The sequence below is a fragment of the Pongo pygmaeus genome, chromosome 9 (genome assembly GCF_028885625.2).
Source record: "Pongo pygmaeus isolate AG05252 chromosome 9, NHGRI_mPonPyg2-v2.0_pri, whole genome shotgun sequence".
NCBI lineage: Eukaryota > Metazoa > Chordata > Mammalia > Primates > Hominidae > Pongo > Pongo pygmaeus.
Window position 1 is genome coordinate 128563830 of NC_072382.2, and position 19695 is coordinate 128583524.

The following is a 19695-nucleotide window of genomic DNA, read 5'->3' on the forward strand; positions in this document are numbered from 1 at the left end:
CTTGGTTTGCTGTGGTTTGGAGTTTCTAGGTCAGCTGCCCAGGGGCTGTCCCCTGCTCAGCTTATCTGAGATGAGGCCATCAGTAAGGACCTCCTCAGAGAGAAGAGACAGGAAAACCAATTTAAGATTCCCTTAGACAGGACAGATGGAGATATGGGCTTGTTTTCTGCCTAATGTTAGTATTGTATCTTATCTTACAGCTAGGTTGAAATTAGAGGAGTTGGCAAACAAACAAACAAACAAACAAAAAACAGCACAAAGAGATGACTTGGGGATGGGAGGTGGGTGCTGCTAAACAGGGGCAAGTCATTTACTACCATGGGCCTCAGTTTCCCTATTTATAGAATGGTAAGCCTGGACTAGCTTCATGTTAGTCTATCAACAGGTGCTGGCTGGCTATAATAATCACCTGGAATGTTTGTTAACCTAGAGACTCTGAGGCCCCAATTTCAGCTATTCTGATTTAGGAGGTTTGACATTATACTCAACAAAAATTTCATCCATGCTATCAGAGTTATTTACTGCATGTCCAGGAGATGTTCTGGGCTCTGTGTTAGGTACTGGGAATATAACTGTGAATGCATATTGAATGCAAAGCACTATACAAGGTAGCAAATGGGGTATTTAAATCTTTAAAGAAGAATTCTTGTTGGACGAATGGCAGTGTAATATTACATATGTGAGATTTATTCAGAACTGTATTTGAATCTTTACTTTTCTACTTACTAGCTGTGTGACCTTATTTATGCAATTTACTTAACTTCTTTGATCTCATCTCTAATATGGGGATATGATTATGGTGCCTACTTCATAGGATGGTTGATGATTACATGAGATAATCTGGCTGAGTTGCTCAGCACAGTTCCTGGAACATAGCCAAGGCTTACCAATGGCAAATACGCACAGATTCCTGGGGTTTTAGGAGCTTGTAGGAGTGTGTGTGGTATGTATATGAGTGTGTGTGAGACCCACAACATGCATGCATGTACAGTGTATGCGTTTCTCAGAAGAAATTTAGTGATGGGGAGACTACTATATTTCTGCTTGGGTTCATCAGGATGGCCTCATGGAAGAGGTGACATTAGATTTGGGCCTTAGCAATGGGCATAATTTTGATAAGCAGAAATGAAGAGGAGCAGAAAATCTTCCAGAAAGTGGGGTACTAGCCAAGGGGCAGAGGGCCCAGGAAGGTGGAGCTGTGCTTGGGAAAGTGGTGGACAAGCCATTCGTGGAAGGCTGGCCAATGGCAGAAGGGCCTTGGGTGCCAGTCAAGGGAGAAAATGGACATTGGTTTGTCTTTTGAAACACACAACTTTTTTTTTTTTTTTTTTATGGGTGGAAGGCCTTTGATAAGCATTTGTTGAATTAATGACTGAGATGTTGAGCAAGGGAACAGCCTTTTCTGGGAGGTTCACCTGCAGGAGGTGTGCCGACCAGAGAGGATGAAAGGGAGGCTGGAGGCAGGGAGGTCAGGACTGCCATACTGTCCCAGACATGCAGAACAGGCTGCTGGACTAGACGGGGACAAGGAAATGGAGAGGCGGGGCAGGTGCGAAATATATCTTGATGGAAGCAGCACCAAGTTGTGAAGACTGATCAGGAAGCAGGTGTGGAAAGAAGCAGCAGAGACCTCAATTTTCAAAGTGTGTATCTGGAACAATACAGAACAGACAGGGCCACTAAATGGGGCTGAGGAAGAGTACTCAGAACCTTTCCAGGCTAAGCCAGGGCTCCCTGTCGTGTGCCCCATGGTGCTGGCAATAGTGTCTCGTGGAAACTAAGGACCTGATGAACAGTACTCGTATTACTATTCTTTATAATGCTCATGCCAATGTCAATGTTTTGAATGCTGCCTTCCTTGCTAGAATATAGGCTTCATGAGGCAGGTACTATGTCTGCCCTGTTGCCTGCTCTGTCCCTGACACATAAAATTGTGTCTGCTACATAGTAAGTGCTAAAAAAAAAAAGGTGGGAAAAGTAGCTGAGAACTGGTTTACCGAGGAAAGAAGTTGACTCACTTTGAGACACATTAGGTTGGAGGTGATGGGAACTGTCTTGCTGGAAGTGTCCCTGGGTAGTTGCATATTCTGGTTAGAGGTCCAGTTTCAAGAGGGAGACCCTGGTCACCACTGGGCACCTCCTTCCATGCCAGGTATCACTTCCCTGTGGCCCTTCCCTTGAGAGGATCTCATGGGACCTCCTTCCAAATCCATCCCTACTCTCCCAGCCACACATAGTGGTTTCTGCCCCGAAAAGCTCTGAATTTGAGCTGTGGTGATATCTCTGTGATACAGGATAGCCTCTTTTGCCTAAAGAAAACCACACTGAAATTGCAGGCTTTCAAATGAAGCTTTGTAGTACCCGCTATAGCAATTCAAAAAGGTGGAGGGAGGGGGAGAAGTCTGAATAATTGCTTAGCTCATTAAAAAGAGCATTTGGTTCACATTTCAACATCTGAAAAAAAAAGACAAAATGGAATTTTACAATGTGGTCACATGAGCTAAGAAAGATTAGTGAAGCAAGATCAAGACGGAAAAACAACAACAACAACAACAACAAAAAAACCCAAACAAAACCCTCAGATAACTGGTTGTATTACTGTGAATACTTGGTACGGCCACTTCCAGTGGCTCTTTGTTTCCCCTGTAAATTAAAAGACACCAGCATGAAAGCCAAAACAGGAGATGGGGACATAAGAAAAAAGGTATTCAGGTAGTGTCAGGTGGTCTAACCACTGAGCTTCACCCCCTTGGTGCTCTAGGTGAGAGCTTAGCCTGCAGTGGCTCTCTGGACTCTTCTGGTCATTCATTGCTTGAAATGTGGGTTTCCATAACTTCACAATTCATCTCCAAGATGTAGACTGCATGGATTCCCAAGGAAAAGAACATCTGAAAGTTCCAGAGGCCAGGCTTGGTGTTGGGCGTTTATCAATGTACAAGTCCCTCCCTGCCGTACTCCTGAAAGGGGCACACTAGTGGTCACTGTGACTAGCTGGAGCCTGCTTGGCCTCTGTAGCAACTGAAGCTGTTGGCCACCCTGCCATTCCTGAAGGCCACCCTGCCATTCCTGAAGGGTTTGTATCTCTCTTTCCTCCTTGTCACTGTTTGCTTTTGCTTTCTCTCCTGCCACTCCATCTGCTTTTTGTTAGGTTTCTTTGTAGACTTCTACCCACCCTTTAAATGTTGGTGGTCCCTGAGGGTCCGTAGAGATTTTCTTAATTTTGTCTACATTCCTTATTCTCTTTCACCTATCCGGCAATTTTTAAAATAAATTTCTATGTGCCAGACACTGTCCTGGGCATTTGGGGATATGAACATGAATGATGGGCCCTTGCCTTTAATCAGCCTGTGGTTTATTAAAGGAGAAACTATGTAAAACAAATACAACAAAGTGTGATATGTATTGTGCGAGGTGTCATGGAAGTGCAGAGGAGAATGGGGGTAACTCTGCTTGGGACTTCAGGATCATCTTTCAGCAGGAGGTGGCAATACATTGAGACTCCCTAATTCATTTCTCTGGCCATGACCACCCCTGTCTTCTGAGCTCCACACTTGAGTTTCAGATGACTTGCCAGACAGCTCTACTAGCATATCCTGCAGATACATCAGACTCACAATTTTCAAAATGAAACCTCAACCTCCTTGCATTGACATTGCCAGCCACCCAGTCACCCCATCTGGAAACCTGAGCTTGATCCTGGTCCCCCCTCTCCCTCCCTCACCTAACCACACCCTGATCTCTATGATCAGTTGTATCTCTATGAAAGTTCTGACCTGCCTCTTTCTACACGACCATGAGGTCTGCTCAAGTTCAGGCCCTCGTTATCTCTAACCTGGAGTATTACAAGTATTGCAACTCCTTTACAACTCTTTGGTCCCAAACCCCGTTGTGCTTAGCAATAACCTGCGGAGATCCTCACACACTCACATCCTGCAGTCCCTCCCCTTGAGATTCTGGTTCAGGAGGAACAGCCTCACGTGGCCCCAAGAGGAGTGGTTTGTGGACCACACTGAGGATAGACAGTGTCTCTCTGCTTTTAGTGTGCTCTGTTCTAATTAGTGCTGGCTGCTTCCAGGGTATATTCTGAAGCATAGACATGCTTCTGCCATGCCTTGGCTTAAAAACCTCCAGTGTTTCTGAACATCTTCACAAGGCATTGAAGACCTTTCCTAAAATGACTGGAATCGCCTCAGCTGTGTAGCTAACTTGCTTTCCTTCCCCATCAAATGAGCAAGTTGGCCTCATAGCATGGAGCTTGGCTCTTGGCTTTGTCCCAGGCCAGCAGGCCTCATACCTCTACTCTGCCCTGACAAGTTGTAACCCTCAGTAAATAACACAATCAGTGTATACTTACAAAGGCTGTTGTATGAGGATTAAATAAAATACTGGGAATAGAGCTCTTTGCTCATTATCTAGCATAGAGTCAGGCCTCCATACCGAAAGCTAGTACCGTCGTCCCATGCTCTTCCCCATTATGTCCTCTACACTCCAGTTATTCCAGACCATTTACCATTCCCTGATTAAGTCATGCAACCTTATTGCCACTACCTGGGACTGACTGTCTTTCCTTAATTAGAAAACTCCTATTCATCCATCGAAGTCCTGCTCACATGTTACCTCTCTGCAAAGCAGTGCTCTCTGTGGTTTTGGCTGTGCTCACAGAAAAGACACTGTATATCCCTCTTTTGTGGTATTGGGAACCTGGTATAACTGAGAGTGCATCTCCCTTGAGTTCCTTGAGACTAGAAATGGTTTTATTTATTTTGGAATCTCAAACCTAGCAAAGTGCCTGTCACAGAGTAAGCACTCAGCATCATGAATGAAGGAATGGGGTGAGGGAACGACTGTGTGCAGAGAGTCATGCGAGAACCCCTGTTCCCCTTCCTCTGCTTTGCAGAGCTGTCCTTTGTAGAAATGACTCTCTGTGGCCCTTGCCCCTTAGTGACCTCAGGTCAACTGGAAGACTCCCCTCCAGATGGGCATTGAGGTCTTTTCCTATCCCGCAGGTTCTAGATGCAGCCTTCCCAGGTGACTTTCTGCTCTACTCTTTCTCAGTCTCCATCTGACCTGTGCCTAGCATCATGGGCCCTGTAAAGGGCTCTTCCATTAATAATTGCCTCCCTAGTGACTGATTTATCTGCTCCTTGAATCTGAGGACGTTGACCTTTTAAGGTGAAAATGGCCAGTCACTGAAAAGCTGAATTGTTTTTATGTTATTCCCGTTCCAGTGACTTCAGAGGTGGCCCAGGGCCCATCATTTGGGGGCAAGAAGCTGCCTGGATGCTTTCTGACCTTCTGGGTGTGCAGACAATCTCACTGTTTCACCAGCCACTTCCTTTTACTCCCTTGCCCAGGCTTCAGCGGCAGAAGACAGTGTAAGCCCCAGGAGACTGTGAAAGCAATAAAAGAACTAAATGTTTTCTAGGTCACCGCCTGATCAAGTCCCCACTTAAACAATAATCTTGCCATTGCATCTGCAAAACCCCAGGCTCAGGCCCCAAAAGGTTATTTCATCAATAATTCTTGAGCTTGCCGACGGCGAGAATTATTCCCAGCAGGCATTTCAGGCCATCTCTAAACAGGCTCTGTGGAGGCGAGCTCTGGCTCCATTCAAGTGCTTAGGCAGGGACCATTAATATTGCTGAAGGGCAAGGGCGGGGCAGGAAGGGAGGGAACTGTGTGCTGTGGCAGGAAAGAAGAGGCCTCTTCTTTCACAGGGGGCAGGGGCGGGAAGGCCGAGGCTGATTCGGCCTTGGTCTGGCAAGGGAAGCTGCGTTTCGTGGTAACAAATGAGGATTAAACCAGGCCACGTGTGCCATCCATCGCTGTGATAAAAGCTTCTCTGCCCACCGAAACTGTGCATGGGATCCTTTTGTAATCTGTAGGCTTCAGTCTATCCAGTGCCTAGCCACTGTGTTGTTGAAACGAGCTTCTTTGATTTACGCAGTGTATTTACCAAGCAATTTGCAAGACCAAGTAATTCCTTCTCAGTTCATTGCCTCATAGGTGGGAGAGCCGCTTAGGTCCTCTTAATGTGACCTCCATCCAGCCTTCCTGGGCCTTCTTAGACTCCTATTCCTATCAGCTTTTCATCTCCTCTCCCTCCAGTCTCCAGGTGGCAGGGGGTTGCGACCACCTTCCCTAGAGAGCCTGGGCCTCTGCCCAGTCACTTCTCTGAGCCATGAACTTTTTGCTATTGTGCTTTCCATCTCCAGCTCCAAGTTGACGGCTATGGCACCTTGTCCTCCCTGCTTTGGAGTCGGTGATGAATTCCCTCTGTTCATTTCGACTGTTTTCGTGGAGGTATTTATAGACCCTGATTGTGTTCCCGCTGAGCCGGATCCTTTCTCAACTGTATAAATTTGACTCTCTCGCTCTCTCCTGATACGACTTATCTGCTAATCCCTAAAACATTTGTTGGTATTTATGTCTTGCTTGGATTTTCTACACCTTTTCTAAATTGCTCCGACTTGCGTGGTTCAAGTTACCCCATTCCTCGGTGCTCAATAAAAATAGCCTCATCTCCCCATCCTCGCCGGTTTGCTGCTGGGGACATGAGCTGCTGAGAACCAGAAAGATCGTGCAAGGGGAGAGGAGGTTAACAGATGGCTCATAATTATATTACAAGAGCATCTCTAAAGGAAATAGGATCATTTTTCAAGTGACTTCTTTACCAAAGTCTTCTGTTTCAATTCGTTCTCCCCACCCCAACAAAAAGTCCCTCTTTAAAAAAAAAGTCAGTAATTCTTCTTCCGAGAAGAAAATAAAAAAGTCCACCCAGTCTTTACAGGGGAAAGGAGACAAATATTAAGGGGTGGAGGTGAGGGAGGTGAAAGTGACTGCTGTGATCATTTTCATAACCCGACCCTCAACATGTTCAGGCTGCCTGCTGAAGCTAGGAAGTCCAGAATGAGATTCATCAACTCTCAAGGCCACGGAAGACCCTAGAGATTGTTGTCTAACCTCATTTTCTACGTGTGGAGACCAAATCAGGGCTGTGTAGAGAAACGAGTGCGCGTTTTGATGTCACTCATTCTGGGTTTTCAGGTCTGCTCATCTGTTTACTAGAAATGAGGGGTTCTTGATGAAGTTTCCTGACTTTACCGAACCTCAGTTTAGTTTCCTCGTCTGTAAAATGCAGGCTGTGCTACTTATCTGGGGGCTTTTTGTGGATATTGAAAATAATGGATGGAATAAATAAGTGCCTTGCACATAGTAGGCACAGAATACACAATCATTGCTACTGAGTCACAGAGCAGTGAAGCCACCTGCCCAAAGCCACTTTGTCAAACCTGGGGCTAGAACTTGGGGCCTTTATTTCTCAGTTCGGGACTTCTACTATGGTACCTCCTCCTCCATAGCCACCCCGTTGAACACGTTTCTGTTCCTTGAAGGTGGCATGAGGACGTTCTCAACTATGGCAATCTGGCTGTAAATATGTTTGATGCTCCTACGTGTAGGTGCTGGAAGCCCACAGTGAAACTTCAAGTGAGGTTAGCCAGAGAGGAACACTCTTACCCTCTTTAGAAACAGAAGGGACTGGCGAGGTTTGGCTGAGAGACTTAAGAATGTAGTAAGAACTTATCAGTGAATGTAGCAGCTAGGCTTTTCTTAGGGCAACTGGGCTGGGCCAGGGTCACTAGCCTAAGCTGGAATAGAAAAGCTTCTACAGAACTTTTTACTGGGAAAGAATCAACCTGCGTTGCCAATCATTCTGCTGTGTGATTTACAAATGCCATCTAATTTAGTGGTTCCCCGGGTCCTGGTTCCCTGACACCAGGAAGTAGGTGTAATGTTTTTTATTTTATAGGTAAGGAAGCTGAGACCTAGCTATATCATATGGATTGTCCAAGCTAACAAATGGTAGTGCAAACATTTGAACTCAGGTCCTCAGTGACTGATGCTCATATATTCTTTCCATTTTCATGAGTGCTAATAAAACACATGATGGTTATCACTCTAGGGATGGCTTTGATTTACAGAGCGCCTCCCCCTAAGGTGCTAAACACATTTATAGATTTTTATAAATCCAATTAAGTTTATTATCTTAATATGATCTTGTCTAATTTCCACATATGGATGTGTACACAGTGATTTGGACAGGAAAATCAATTTAAATGATTTGGACCAAATGTATTTTATCTTATGTCAATGCTGTGGAATTTACCAGAGAATTGATGAAACTTCATGTCAACAGTATAGACACACTGTCGGAATGCATCCTGTAGCGCCATAGGATTCAGGCTGGATGAACTTCCCCCTCAGCTCATTCAATCCACTCCTCTAGGTCTAAAAGGAAGCAAGCTGTCTTATTCTGAAAGGTCTTCAAGGACAACCTTCCTGGATGCACCATCTCCTTGTCTCACAATTCTTCACAGCCAGAAAGTTCTTATGCCTAAGCAGAATGTCTATTGCTTTGAGCGAACCACTTTTCCTTCTGTTCCATTCTTGCTGGCTAAGGAGAACAGCTGGGAAGGTTTCAATATCTCTGTTATGAACTTGAAAGCTGTTTTAAAAAACACTGCTCAAGTTTCTCTTCTGCTAGCCAAATACACTTGATTCTTTTAGCATTCATCACAGGGAGAGACGATTTTCTACACATCCAGCCATTTGTTAAGAGAGTTACGATAATTTTGGGATGTGAAATCTTAGGTGGGCAAGAGTGATCACTGGTTAAAAAGCTGCACAAAGTAATTATCGCAATATCTGCTACAAGTGGATCCTCACTAAATATTCTTTTTGAGGGGAAAAAAAAAGAAAATAGTGAGAACTATTGCTAGATCCTGGTGTCTATCTGAATATGGGAAGGGAAAACCATAGAGGAGAAAAAGAGTCAAATGAAAGAGGCTAGATAGGGGAAAAAGATAGTCCATGCTCCAAAATTTGTATTTCTCTGTAAGCCAAGGTAGTAGAATATTATCATAAGAGTGTGGAGTTTATTTTTGTTAATTTTTTTTAGAGATGGGGTTTTGCTATGTTGACCAGGCTGGTCTCAAACTCCTGGCTTCAAGCGATCCTCCCATCTTGACCTCCCAAAGTGCTGGGATTACAGGCATGAGCCACCATGCCAAGCTTAGAATGTAGAGTTTAGAGTAAGAAAGAACTGGCTTCAAATTCCAGCTCTGCCTTGGTGAGTGACTTCAACTGAGTGGCTTCATCTCCTTGTGTGTCAGCTTTTTCTTTGCAAAATAGGAACAATGATGATACCTGTCATTGAGTTATGAAGACGGGGTAAGCTCATGTATTGAAAGGATTTCCCTGGCTCAGCGTGGGTTGGTGGGGGTGTTTCTTGAAGCATTGTAGCTCCCATTATTCTCTTAAACCAGTAGTTGTCTACGGGTCTTGGGTTTTGAAACTATCATTAGGAACTTCCTCACTTTTGGATTTTGCAGATTCCTTTCCTGAGAGTTGAAATGATGGCTTTAAAAAATGTCAGGATTAGTTGGGCATTTATGAGTTCAAGGGATCCTAGATGCTAACTGGATGATGAGTTAATTACGTAGCTGTGGAATTAACATTATCGTTACAGTGCTAATAATAATAATTGCATAATAGCATTATTCTTACAGCAGAATAAGACACTGAGTGTCGTTCTTGAAAACTGATGCAGAATTAGAGAATACTTAACTCTCTCAAGTTTGGGTACAATTTCTAAGAATCTATAGTTTAGTGTCTCATTGGCACTCTAATGACTACTATTCCCCCACCACCCACTGCCTCCCAAGATTCACATGTGAAAGAATGCAAATTCAATTCCTCCTGACAAAGAAATCTAAATTCATGGATTTTCCCAGCTGTACCCTTGAACGAGAACGTTCCCAAAGTGAAGAGCATGGAAAAAAACAATTGGTTTTGCATGTTTCCTTGGGAATTTCAGGAGGAAGTGGAGCTGGAAAGGTGGTGTTGGAGGCACTGAGATGTTGATGGAGAAAAGCCCTCTTGTTTGTGTAAAACATGTGCCCTTTGTTGAAGGAAGTGGTAGCAGGCTGCCATGAACCCAGTTTTCTGAGCTCTTCCAGAATCTCTTATGATAATATTGCTTTGTTTTAGCTGAGAAACCTTGGGGTTTTATGTGACCCGTGGGTACAAAGGTCATGATGGAGACATGAGCCCTCCACAAATATTCTACCTTCCTCAAGTCACCATTTAGGGACGTGGGGTGAATGAACTCGAGGACCAGCACTCGTCCAATAAAACCTGCTCTAGGAAAGACAGGAGAAACAAATAGGCTAAAAGTTCCCCAGGGCATGAAGTCTTGGTAATGTTTGTTTGCCTGCTCCTCACACCAGAGGAGGCCTCTCCACTCAAAGCGACCTGGCTCAGAGCAGACAGAGCATCTGGGGCTGCCTCAGAGGGGCTCCATGGCTTCCTCTCCAATCCACAGCCAGCCAGGCCTTCTAGAACCAGACAGGAGGGTGCTTCAGTTACTCCAGGGAGCCACTTCGTTCCATCCTGCACTAGTGCGATGTAGACGGCCCCCTTCCTTAGATTACTTAGGAGAAAACAACAAGCAAAAATCACAATTGAAAAAGAGCGTTTTGGATTGCATGGTGATTTTTAAAAATAAAATGAAATAAAAGACAATTGTGGGGGACAAGAGTTTTCTCTCCAGCTCTCCAGATGGAATGTCTGTGTTGATTCGTTGACTCAATAACAACTCAAGTGTTCTATTTTCTTGGACAGTGGAGATCTAGTTCAGATTATTTTAAGATCTAGGGAAGGGTGACAAATGGAGTATCACCCTATAAAGCAGAGGACTGAGAACCTGAGCATTGGATCTGAGCTCCTGCCTCCCATCCCCAGTTCTCCGTATGATGCTGGGTAAATCTCATCACCACCTGTCTCCTTACCTAGAAAATGGGAATCATCACATCTGTTCCCTCATGAGGCTCCATGCATCTTCATTACATGCTTAGAGATGATTAGATAGAAGGTCCACGGATCGTATTAGTCTTAACTATAATGGTCTTAATAAATATGTATGCTGCCCAAGAAGGGAGTGTATGGTGTTGGAAGGGTTTATGTGTCTTCCTTTTCAGACTGGGACTGGGAAATGAGGGGAAGAGCCTACTTTGTCACTATTTATCATTCTTAGTTAACAATGTAAGATATATGATGGCTGCTAAACAATTTGGTGGCAGAACATCATAAATGAAGTCTGTTTTCCCTGGAAACTGCATAACCATTTGAATTAATTTAATTTGAAATATCAAATTAAATTAAACTGTAGAATAATCCCCAAGGGAGAGCATATTTCATTTGCAATGTCTTTTGATAGAGTAGTCCCTGCCAAAAGTTTTGCTTTGCATCTGGCTACAGATCTAAATTTATTGCATTAGCTTTGAGAAGACTTTTAATAGAAAGTGAGATTAACAGAAAACTTGATGGAAAATAAAGATGTTCACTGCTGAAAACAGCATTCCTCAGAACGTACCTCTCTAACTTTACACTCTCTATATGTCTGTCTTTGGTCTTCAATTTAGACCATGTAATTAGGCTGGATGCCTGGTTGAAGGGCTTTCTTTTGATAATGCTAATTAACATGCACAGAAAATATCAGAACAAAATGGGCAGAGTCTACTTGGTTTAAGGCCTACAAACTGCATGTCTTTGCTAGATACCAGTGAAGGGGATCGTCTGTGAAGTAAAGAATAGAGATACGAGATAAATTAAAGGGATCATTTTTAAAGTCACCAGGGAGTTCGTGTGCACTCAGTGGTGTCAGGTGGCTGTGTTGTCTTCTTTCTGAGTTGTCTTCTCTCTTCTCCTTCTTAATAATCTCCCCTCTAAGTGCAGGTCTCGATTAAGGCTTTGGGTCTACAGGTTGGAAGGATAGAACCTGATGGTGAATCCAACAGTTTCCTAAAATATAGCTCACCCCAAATCACCACTTAGGAAATGACTGGTCTCTTTTTCCATGGCCAGACATTGATGAAAATTGTACTGAGCAGCTGCCTGAAAGTTGATGCAGTGGGAATAATTTATTTCTTCTTCCTGGTGAGCAAATACACAGCAAGAGAGGTGGATGTGAAGAAAAGGTGTTTGCTGGAAAGAAACAGGGCTGGCCCTTTAAGAAAGGTTTGTATGAGTTTAAACTGGGCCCGAGGAACCCAGATAAGAGCATCTTAATCAAATAAAAAAAGCATTAGGCTTTAATCTCCAGCACTTTAGTAACCTCCTAGTTTGTTTTAAATCTTGATTGGAAGAATTATCCTGACAAGAAAATTAGTAGTAAGTCAATAAGTCTGTGGCCCAAAGGTAGGGCATTAAGTAACCAGAGGGAAAAAAATTTATTCCCGTCCGAGGCCCTTGCCTGCCCTCCTGTAGCCACAAACATAGCCCTGCAGGCAGTTCCCTCTTGATCCCTTGCACCAGGCTGGGTGGAGAAGTTCATTATAATTTTAGCCATGAGGTCCTGAAGTGCAGGTAATCGTGTTTAAAAAGATAGGGAACATGACAGGAAAAGAACCCAGCTTCATGAAGAAATTCTAATTTTCAGCAGTCATGGGTAGAAAATCAATACTACTCTCTAATGCAAAATGAGAACTGGACTGGATAAAGCCACCTCTTCCCCTTGCTCTCCTTAAAAAAGACACACAGCAGAAAGTAAAAACAAAAACAACAATAACAAAAAAACAGAAAAAAAAAAAAGGAAAAAATGGAGAATAAGAGAAAGGCCTGCAATAGGAAAGGTCTGCATGCTGACACTCGACTTCCCTGAGTGCCTGTACACCCCCACCCCCAATTCTTGTTGCCAGAGAGCCCTCCCCTGGCAGCAATCTAATTCCAGCTCTCCTTGTCAGAATGTGTCTTCCTGCCAGCTTCAAGCAACTCTTTCCATGCCCCTTCTTTGCACTTTTTCCACCCCCTCACCACTACCCTGAATGCGTGCTCGCCATCTGCCATTCAGGCAGAGAGAGAGAGAGAGAGGGAGAGAGAAAGAGAGGGAGAGAGAAAAAACAGAGAGAGAGGGAGAGAGAGAGAAGACTGAGCTGAGCACCCAGCACCTAATTTTGGAAACTCACTCAGGAATTTCAATCACATCTAGGTGTTATCTTGATATAAGAACAGGTATCATTAATTGACTAGCAGTGGAATGGGAGCTCTTTTATACTTTATGATCCATTTAGAGTGGCAGCTTTAGACATATTGGAAGATTTCTGTTTTAATCACCGATTATGTATTTGGCCAATAAAGCTCATATTGTTAACATTAATATATACATATTTATAACTCGATGAAGCCAGACATAATTAAGTAGAAATGTTCAAATTAACAATGATGATAATCATTCAAAATAAGATTCCCATGATGTCTTCCAGCAGACGACTCCGCCCCCAACACTGCCGTGAGAATTGTATGTGCCGAGATGTTGTTCTTCCCACCCTTCAAAATAGGCTGTCAAATTTAACAAATGGTAAATAGAATAATAATGAATGTCTTCATTGTGTTGTGTTGAATGTCATCTGTATTCTAAAACCTCCAGTGTTGGAGGAATTCTTGCAGAGAAAGGGGCTTCCAGGACGGCTTGAGTACAAGGCCCATGCCAGTATGGCAGGTCCCTTAGAAGGCGTGTCTTCCAGATGATCAGGCCAACAGTTGACCAGGACCAGGACAGATGTATTGTTGGTCTAGGCCCCTGGAATGCCAGTGGTGCTATCTCACATCCCTGGAAGAGAGTGGAGCCATCTGCTCATCTTGGCTTCAGTAGTTACATGCAACAGGTTCCCCAAGGAGGAGGCATGCGCATCTGAAGTCAGCAGGCAGACAGGGGAGAAGTAAAGCTTCTCCCCTCTTTTGGGTCAAGCTGACATCTGCTCTCCATTCCACCTCCACTCCCAATGTGCCAGCACAGCTTTCTCCTTCCTTTGCTTTGAGCAGTGTATACTCTGAATTCCGTTTGGAATATATCCCTGTGTTCCTGCCAAATTCACTGGTGGGGAAAATTGGTGGTATTGTGGGTAAGCTGACTTGGGACTGAAGTCCATTTCTCGAAGGTGCCACCTGCGCTCAAGACATTGGTTTCTTTGAGTGCCTGGCCAGACATATCCACTGAGACTCAGGGGTCTGGCTTCCAACAAATGCGGCTCCAATTCTCACATTTTTATATGCCATGTTACACACATCATTTCTGAACCTCTCAGAAGCCCATGCATTTCTGAGCATTGGCAATCAAGCATAAAGTTCTGGGGCAAGCTGTGAAATCTCTGAAATGAAAATCAATTCCATCTCCATTTCATGGAGACTAATGTGGCATTTACAACATAAACAATCACTTCTGTTAGGGAGGAAAATTAAAAGCTGTGCTACATAAAGGCACAATGTTTAAAGTTCTGGTGGAAATGAGCACTTGGCTTTGAGATGATTACAAAGGGAATTGGAAAAAGAAAATAAAAAAAAAAAAAAGAAAAGAGAAGAAAAGAAAAAGCCAGCCCCAACAATTCAGAAGTGCAGAGGTTTCATAATACAAATTTGCTATGACTGACACCACTGGCCTAAGCTCAGACCTCTGGGAGAAAAAGAAAATCCTTGGGCATTTCCTAAGCAATGTGGGAAAGGTATTTCAAGGGCCCAGGAAAGTCACATCTATTTCCTTTTTTGATGGTGTTAGGAGACACAGACAATTTCCTATGGGAAAGGGCTTGAGACCTACAGGATAGGCAGGGGGCCCAGCAGTTTTAGGGTCCCCTCAAAGTATAGGTCTTTTGAATCTTTGATCTGGTGACATTTTTCATTATATCAACCTTCATTTCCCTGTTGTTATAATAGGGCTCATGAGTGTCTATGTGCAGAATACCAAGATTTATAGATTGAAATAAAAATTAAAGGCAATAAAAAAAAGAGTCTACTGTTCTTTTAAAAGCCTGGAAATTAGCTCATATTCACCATTACCTAACTAAGGAAATCTAGTCAAGGATCTCCACCTCTGAAGACTCAGTTTTCCCATCTGTAAACTGAGATACTAGACCATGTGATTTCCAAAGGGAGCTGTCTCTAAAATTTTGTCATTCTCTTATTCTGTATGGGATGACAACCAACCATTCAATTGGTATCATTTGCAAGGGTGGTGGGGAAAAGCATAAGTTGTTGCCAATCAGGAGGTGCTCATTTGCATAATGACTGATTCCCTACTTAGCCAGAAAGACTTCCAGTGTCGCCATATAGGAGCACACCAGAGTTCCTGCTGTGACGTTACTTAGTTGAGCTCTTCGATTTGGCTATTAAGACTCTCAAAGTACTAGCCAGCCACTAACTGACTTTTCGATAAAGCTGCCCAGGCAATTAAGAGCATTAGCATAAAGGAATCTTTCTCAATTAGCTATTTTTAGAGTGGGCTGGAAATGCTATCTTGCAGTGTTTTAGAAATGTTTATAACAGTATTATGTTTATAACAGTATTATGTTTGTGTATTACCAGTGTCACATGTGTATTTTTCATTCTATTTTTGTTCTGCATCAAATAATTTGTAGTAGTACTATTTTGAGGGGTAGTTATTTGCAAACCATTTGAAGAGAAGTCAAATGAATTTCTGATAAAGGTGGCCCTCGTTAATTCCAGTCTGAGCACGGGACAGCCCAGGGTATGGCTTGTATACCTATGTCAGCCAATCATCTCATCAGACATCTTGATTTGCCTTGATCAAAGAAACAATTTGTGAGACATTCCCTCCCCTCTCCCCACCAAAGTGCTAATCACCTTTTCAAGGTAGAAGATAGATGGGAAACACTGCACAAATTGCTTGCCATCGCCCCAAAATGCTAATCACTTACGAACATCTAAATTATGACTTGAGACTTTGCATGATAAGGTAAGAAAACAGTGTCGGTGCATACAGAACTATTATTTACCAGTGTCAAAAATAACTATCGCATTTGCATAGCTGTGGCGCTAGATGACAATTTCTCCCTCAAAACTGCTTCCGTAGCAGAAAAAGCTTTGACCGATATGAAGTGTGGTGTGCCATTATTTTTTTAACCCTTACAAAATGGAATGAGACCTCTTGGAATTAGATGTTAGAGCACTGATTTGGGAAACAGGAGCTACCCAAGAAAAACAATTTAAAATGCTTTCTTTGATTATATTTCCTTTGGGTGCATTGGTTGCTGTCTTGTGTAAGCCAATGGCCTTCAGAGTGGGTCATGTACATCCCAGGAAGTCATTTGACCCTTCCGCATACAGGAAGAAACTATTTTATTTCTTAATTCTATATGTCTACTTTGTGGGTATTTTTGTTGTTGTTGTTTGAGACGAAGTCTTGCTCTGTCACCCAGGCTGGAGTGCAGCGGCGCATGGTGCGATCTCGGCTCGCTGCAACCTCCACCTCCTAGGTTCAAATGATTCTCCTGCCTCAGCCTCCCGAGTAGCTGGGATTACAGGCACCCGCCACCATGCCTGGCTAATTTTTGTAGTTGAGATAGGGTTTCACCGTATTGGCCAGGCTGGTCTCAAACTCCTGACCTTGTGATCTGCCTGCCTCAGCCTCCCAAAGTGCTGGGATTACAGGCATAAGCCACCACACCCAGCCATAGGTGTTTTTTAATGCATGTCATATATTAGAACCACAGCACGTATATATAATTTACAGAGAAATGCATATATTATGGAGGTATGCTCATAGTTTTTACTGATGGATGTTAGTGATAAAGGAAAAATCTGTGGAGATCATTAGACAACACGTAGCATGGTGCTGGCCAGGAAGATGGCCTGCTTCTAAGGAGAAGTTTCTAGAGGGACAAGCTCATTAGCTGTAGCTACAATTATATTGTTAGAGAAGGTATTTCCATGACATAAAGAAGCCTGCTTATAAGCACTAGACATAAGTATATCTAACATCTTGCACCCCTTTCTATTCAGACAATAATGAAATTTACTTTCCTACAGTTATAAATATAGTCTCTCAAAGTGAAGAATCACAGATTGAATTCTTTTTGGGGTAGGAAAATACATCTAGAATAAGAGACACATCAGAGAAGAAGGGCCAAGATGAAGAAGTAGCAGGAAATAAAACTAGTTTAACAAGCCTGAGTACCTAGGCTTCCTATATTAACACAGACATCCCATGCCAACCCCAGCTCAACCCCAGGACTCCCTACACAGACAGAAAGACCTCTGAGATTGCCCAGGCAACTGGTTTTGATCTAGCATAGTTTTCTCCTTATCCCCACTGGCCCTGTCCTCTTGTCTCTCATTCATTCAATCACAAATATTTATTGGGTGTTTAGGATGTGCCAGACATAGTTCTGGCAATCTTGAGATTTTCTTTTCCTCCCTCCTCTCTGTCTGGGGGTCACCCATAGGTCTCCATGCAGGAATTTCGAGAGACTGCAAACTCATGATTCCTATTTATTGTTCATTGCTGCCCTACTGAGATACCTAGATCATCAAATATATTTCAAACAGAGCTCTAGCAGTGGGAGTAGAGTTGAGAACTCATAGAGAGAGGAGCCTTCTATGCTCAGCCTAACTGCTGTCTCACTTCAGAATGTTTCACCTAGCTTGGTCTTTTCAGTTTGCATTTCTAGGGAACATCCACAAATACCCCATTCATTTCTGAGAGGCTCCTTCATGGTCAATCTCGAGCTTGTTGCTGGAGAGATCCAGAGAAATACCGAAGAAGAGTCAGTCCCTGTTCTCATTGAGCTTGCACAAGAGTTGGAGGAATTAAATACACACCTAAGACTCTACCGAAGCACCATCACAGAGCAGGACACGGGTAAGTGGGAGAGCTCTATTCAGGATCTGCAGGAGTTGAGAGGCTGTTGTGATATACTGGAAGCAGTCTAGACCTTGAAGTCAGACCATTATGATTCCAGTCTTAGCTCCATCACTTATCAGCTATGTGACCTTGGGCAAACCGCTTCTGTCTCTCAGTCTCAGTTTGCTTGTCGATAGAATGGGAAAAATAATACCTATTGATAGGATTGTTTTAAGGATTCTGAGAAACAGTGGATGTGGAAACACACTTTATAGGCTGGAAAGTTGCAATGCATATTTTAGGAATTATCATTAATGGAGGGTAATCACTCTGGTCTGGAGTGGTTAGGGAAGGCTTTATTCTGTTATCCACTGACACCCTCCAGGACAGATACCGTTAAACATAAATGAAAGAGGGAAGATGAAGCCCAGTTGCTCTATGCATTCTTTGCTGCTGGACCATGGAGGATATATGGAATGGGTGTGGAGGTGGCCCACTTCCTCCTACCTGCTTCTTCTGAAGAATCTACTAGGGCTTGGAATACCTGTCTTGATCATTCTGAGAAGAATGGAAACACTGGGAAGATATGGTGTTGGCAGGGACTCGGGACCCTGCAAGACCCAGTGGGAAAGGAATGGTGGTCAGGTTGTCAGGCCCCTGCACTCTGCCCAGGCGAAGGTATTCACAAACCTCCCTGGGGGCTCACCAGAGGGGACTGTGATGAGTTGGCTTCTCAGGAGTTTCCTACTCGTTGGGGCCTGTGATGCATGGCAACTTGCCTGCTTGTCCCCAGGAAAGGGCAGTGTCCAGAGTCCATTCTTCCTGCCTCATCACTGAGGAGGAGCAAGACAACCCCAGTCCCAGCCCTGCTCCTTTCTCCTTCAAGGCACGGTTAACAGTTGACAGTGCAATGTAAATGCTGGGAAGTGTCAAGATTAGTAAACAGGAAGAGGATTTGGAAGCTAAATGCATGCCTAACTCAAAGGACAGATTATATGGTTACACTGTTATTACTTTGAGACATAGTTACTCTTTCTTCTAAGGAATCTTGTAGAAATGTGATTATGGTGTAGTTTATGTATCTCACCAGATCTTATGAAGTAGACCAGTGGGCCCCACTCAGCCCCTGGGGGCTAGAGAAGAGTTATGAGCTGCACTAGTTTGTCTTGGTTTTATCTTCATTCCTATGAACTTCTTGGGAAGAAGTCTCCTTAGGAAGCTGCTCCCTGCTTTCAATCTCATTTTCTGATATCTAGTTGTGAATTTCGTATAATTAAATGTAGTTTAGGCTGGGTGAGGTGGCTCACGCCTGTAATCTCAACACTTTGGGAGACTGAGCGGGGCAGATCACCTGAGGTCAGGAGTTGAAGCCTGGCCTGGCCAACATGGTGAAACCCTATCTCTACTAAAAATACAAAAGTTAGCTGGGGATGGTGGTGTGCAACTGGCTACCACCAGTTGCATGTTGAGGCATGAGAATCATTGAACCCTGGAGGTGGAGGTTGCAGTGAGCTGAGGTCACAGCATTGCACTCCAGCTTGGGTGACAGAGTGAGACTGTCATAAATAAATAAATAAATAAATAAATAAATAAATAAATAAATAAATAAGATCTGGTCTCCTGTTTGTTCACCTTGGCTTACTCATCTTTCCTTTTGCAGATGCCCTGGTGAGTGCTATTCTGAGGCAAGACCAGTTGACTACAAAACCAGGTAAGGTTAGGTACCCAAAGCAGATGTGAAACATTTCTTAGAACTAGTGCCAACTGAGACGAAAATTCTTAGCTGTTCTTTAAAATGCATTCTTCTACTCTTCTTTAGGTATTGTTAAATATTAGTAGAAAATAAGACTGCTCAGAAAAGGCACTTCATTCCTCAGCCTCCCTTGCCGCTATGTGATCAAGTCTTGGCCAATAGGAGGTGAGCAGAAGGGCTGTGTAAAACTTCCAGATGAAGCCTTTCCCATCTGTTTCTCACCTCCCCGTTGATCAGAATCTGGTCA

The 19695-nt window shown here is 43.5% G+C and overlaps 1 protein-coding gene and 1 long non-coding RNA gene across 5 annotated transcripts in view; one reads left to right on the forward strand and one right to left on the reverse strand.

Annotated features, from left to right (window-relative positions):
* The window catches only part of KIRREL3 (kirre like nephrin family adhesion molecule 3), a 592978-nt gene that overhangs the window by 324130 nt on the left and 249153 nt on the right, over nt 1-19695 (reverse strand). The window lies entirely within an intron of this gene.
* The window catches only part of LOC134740290 (uncharacterized), a 30154-nt gene continuing 28059 nt past the window's right edge, over nt 17601-19695 (forward strand). The window contains exons 1-2 of the long non-coding RNA XR_010127667.1: nt 17601-17713; nt 19356-19406. This is a non-coding gene — a long non-coding RNA (uncharacterized LOC134740290). The remainder of the gene's footprint in view (nt 17714-19355; nt 19407-19695) is intronic.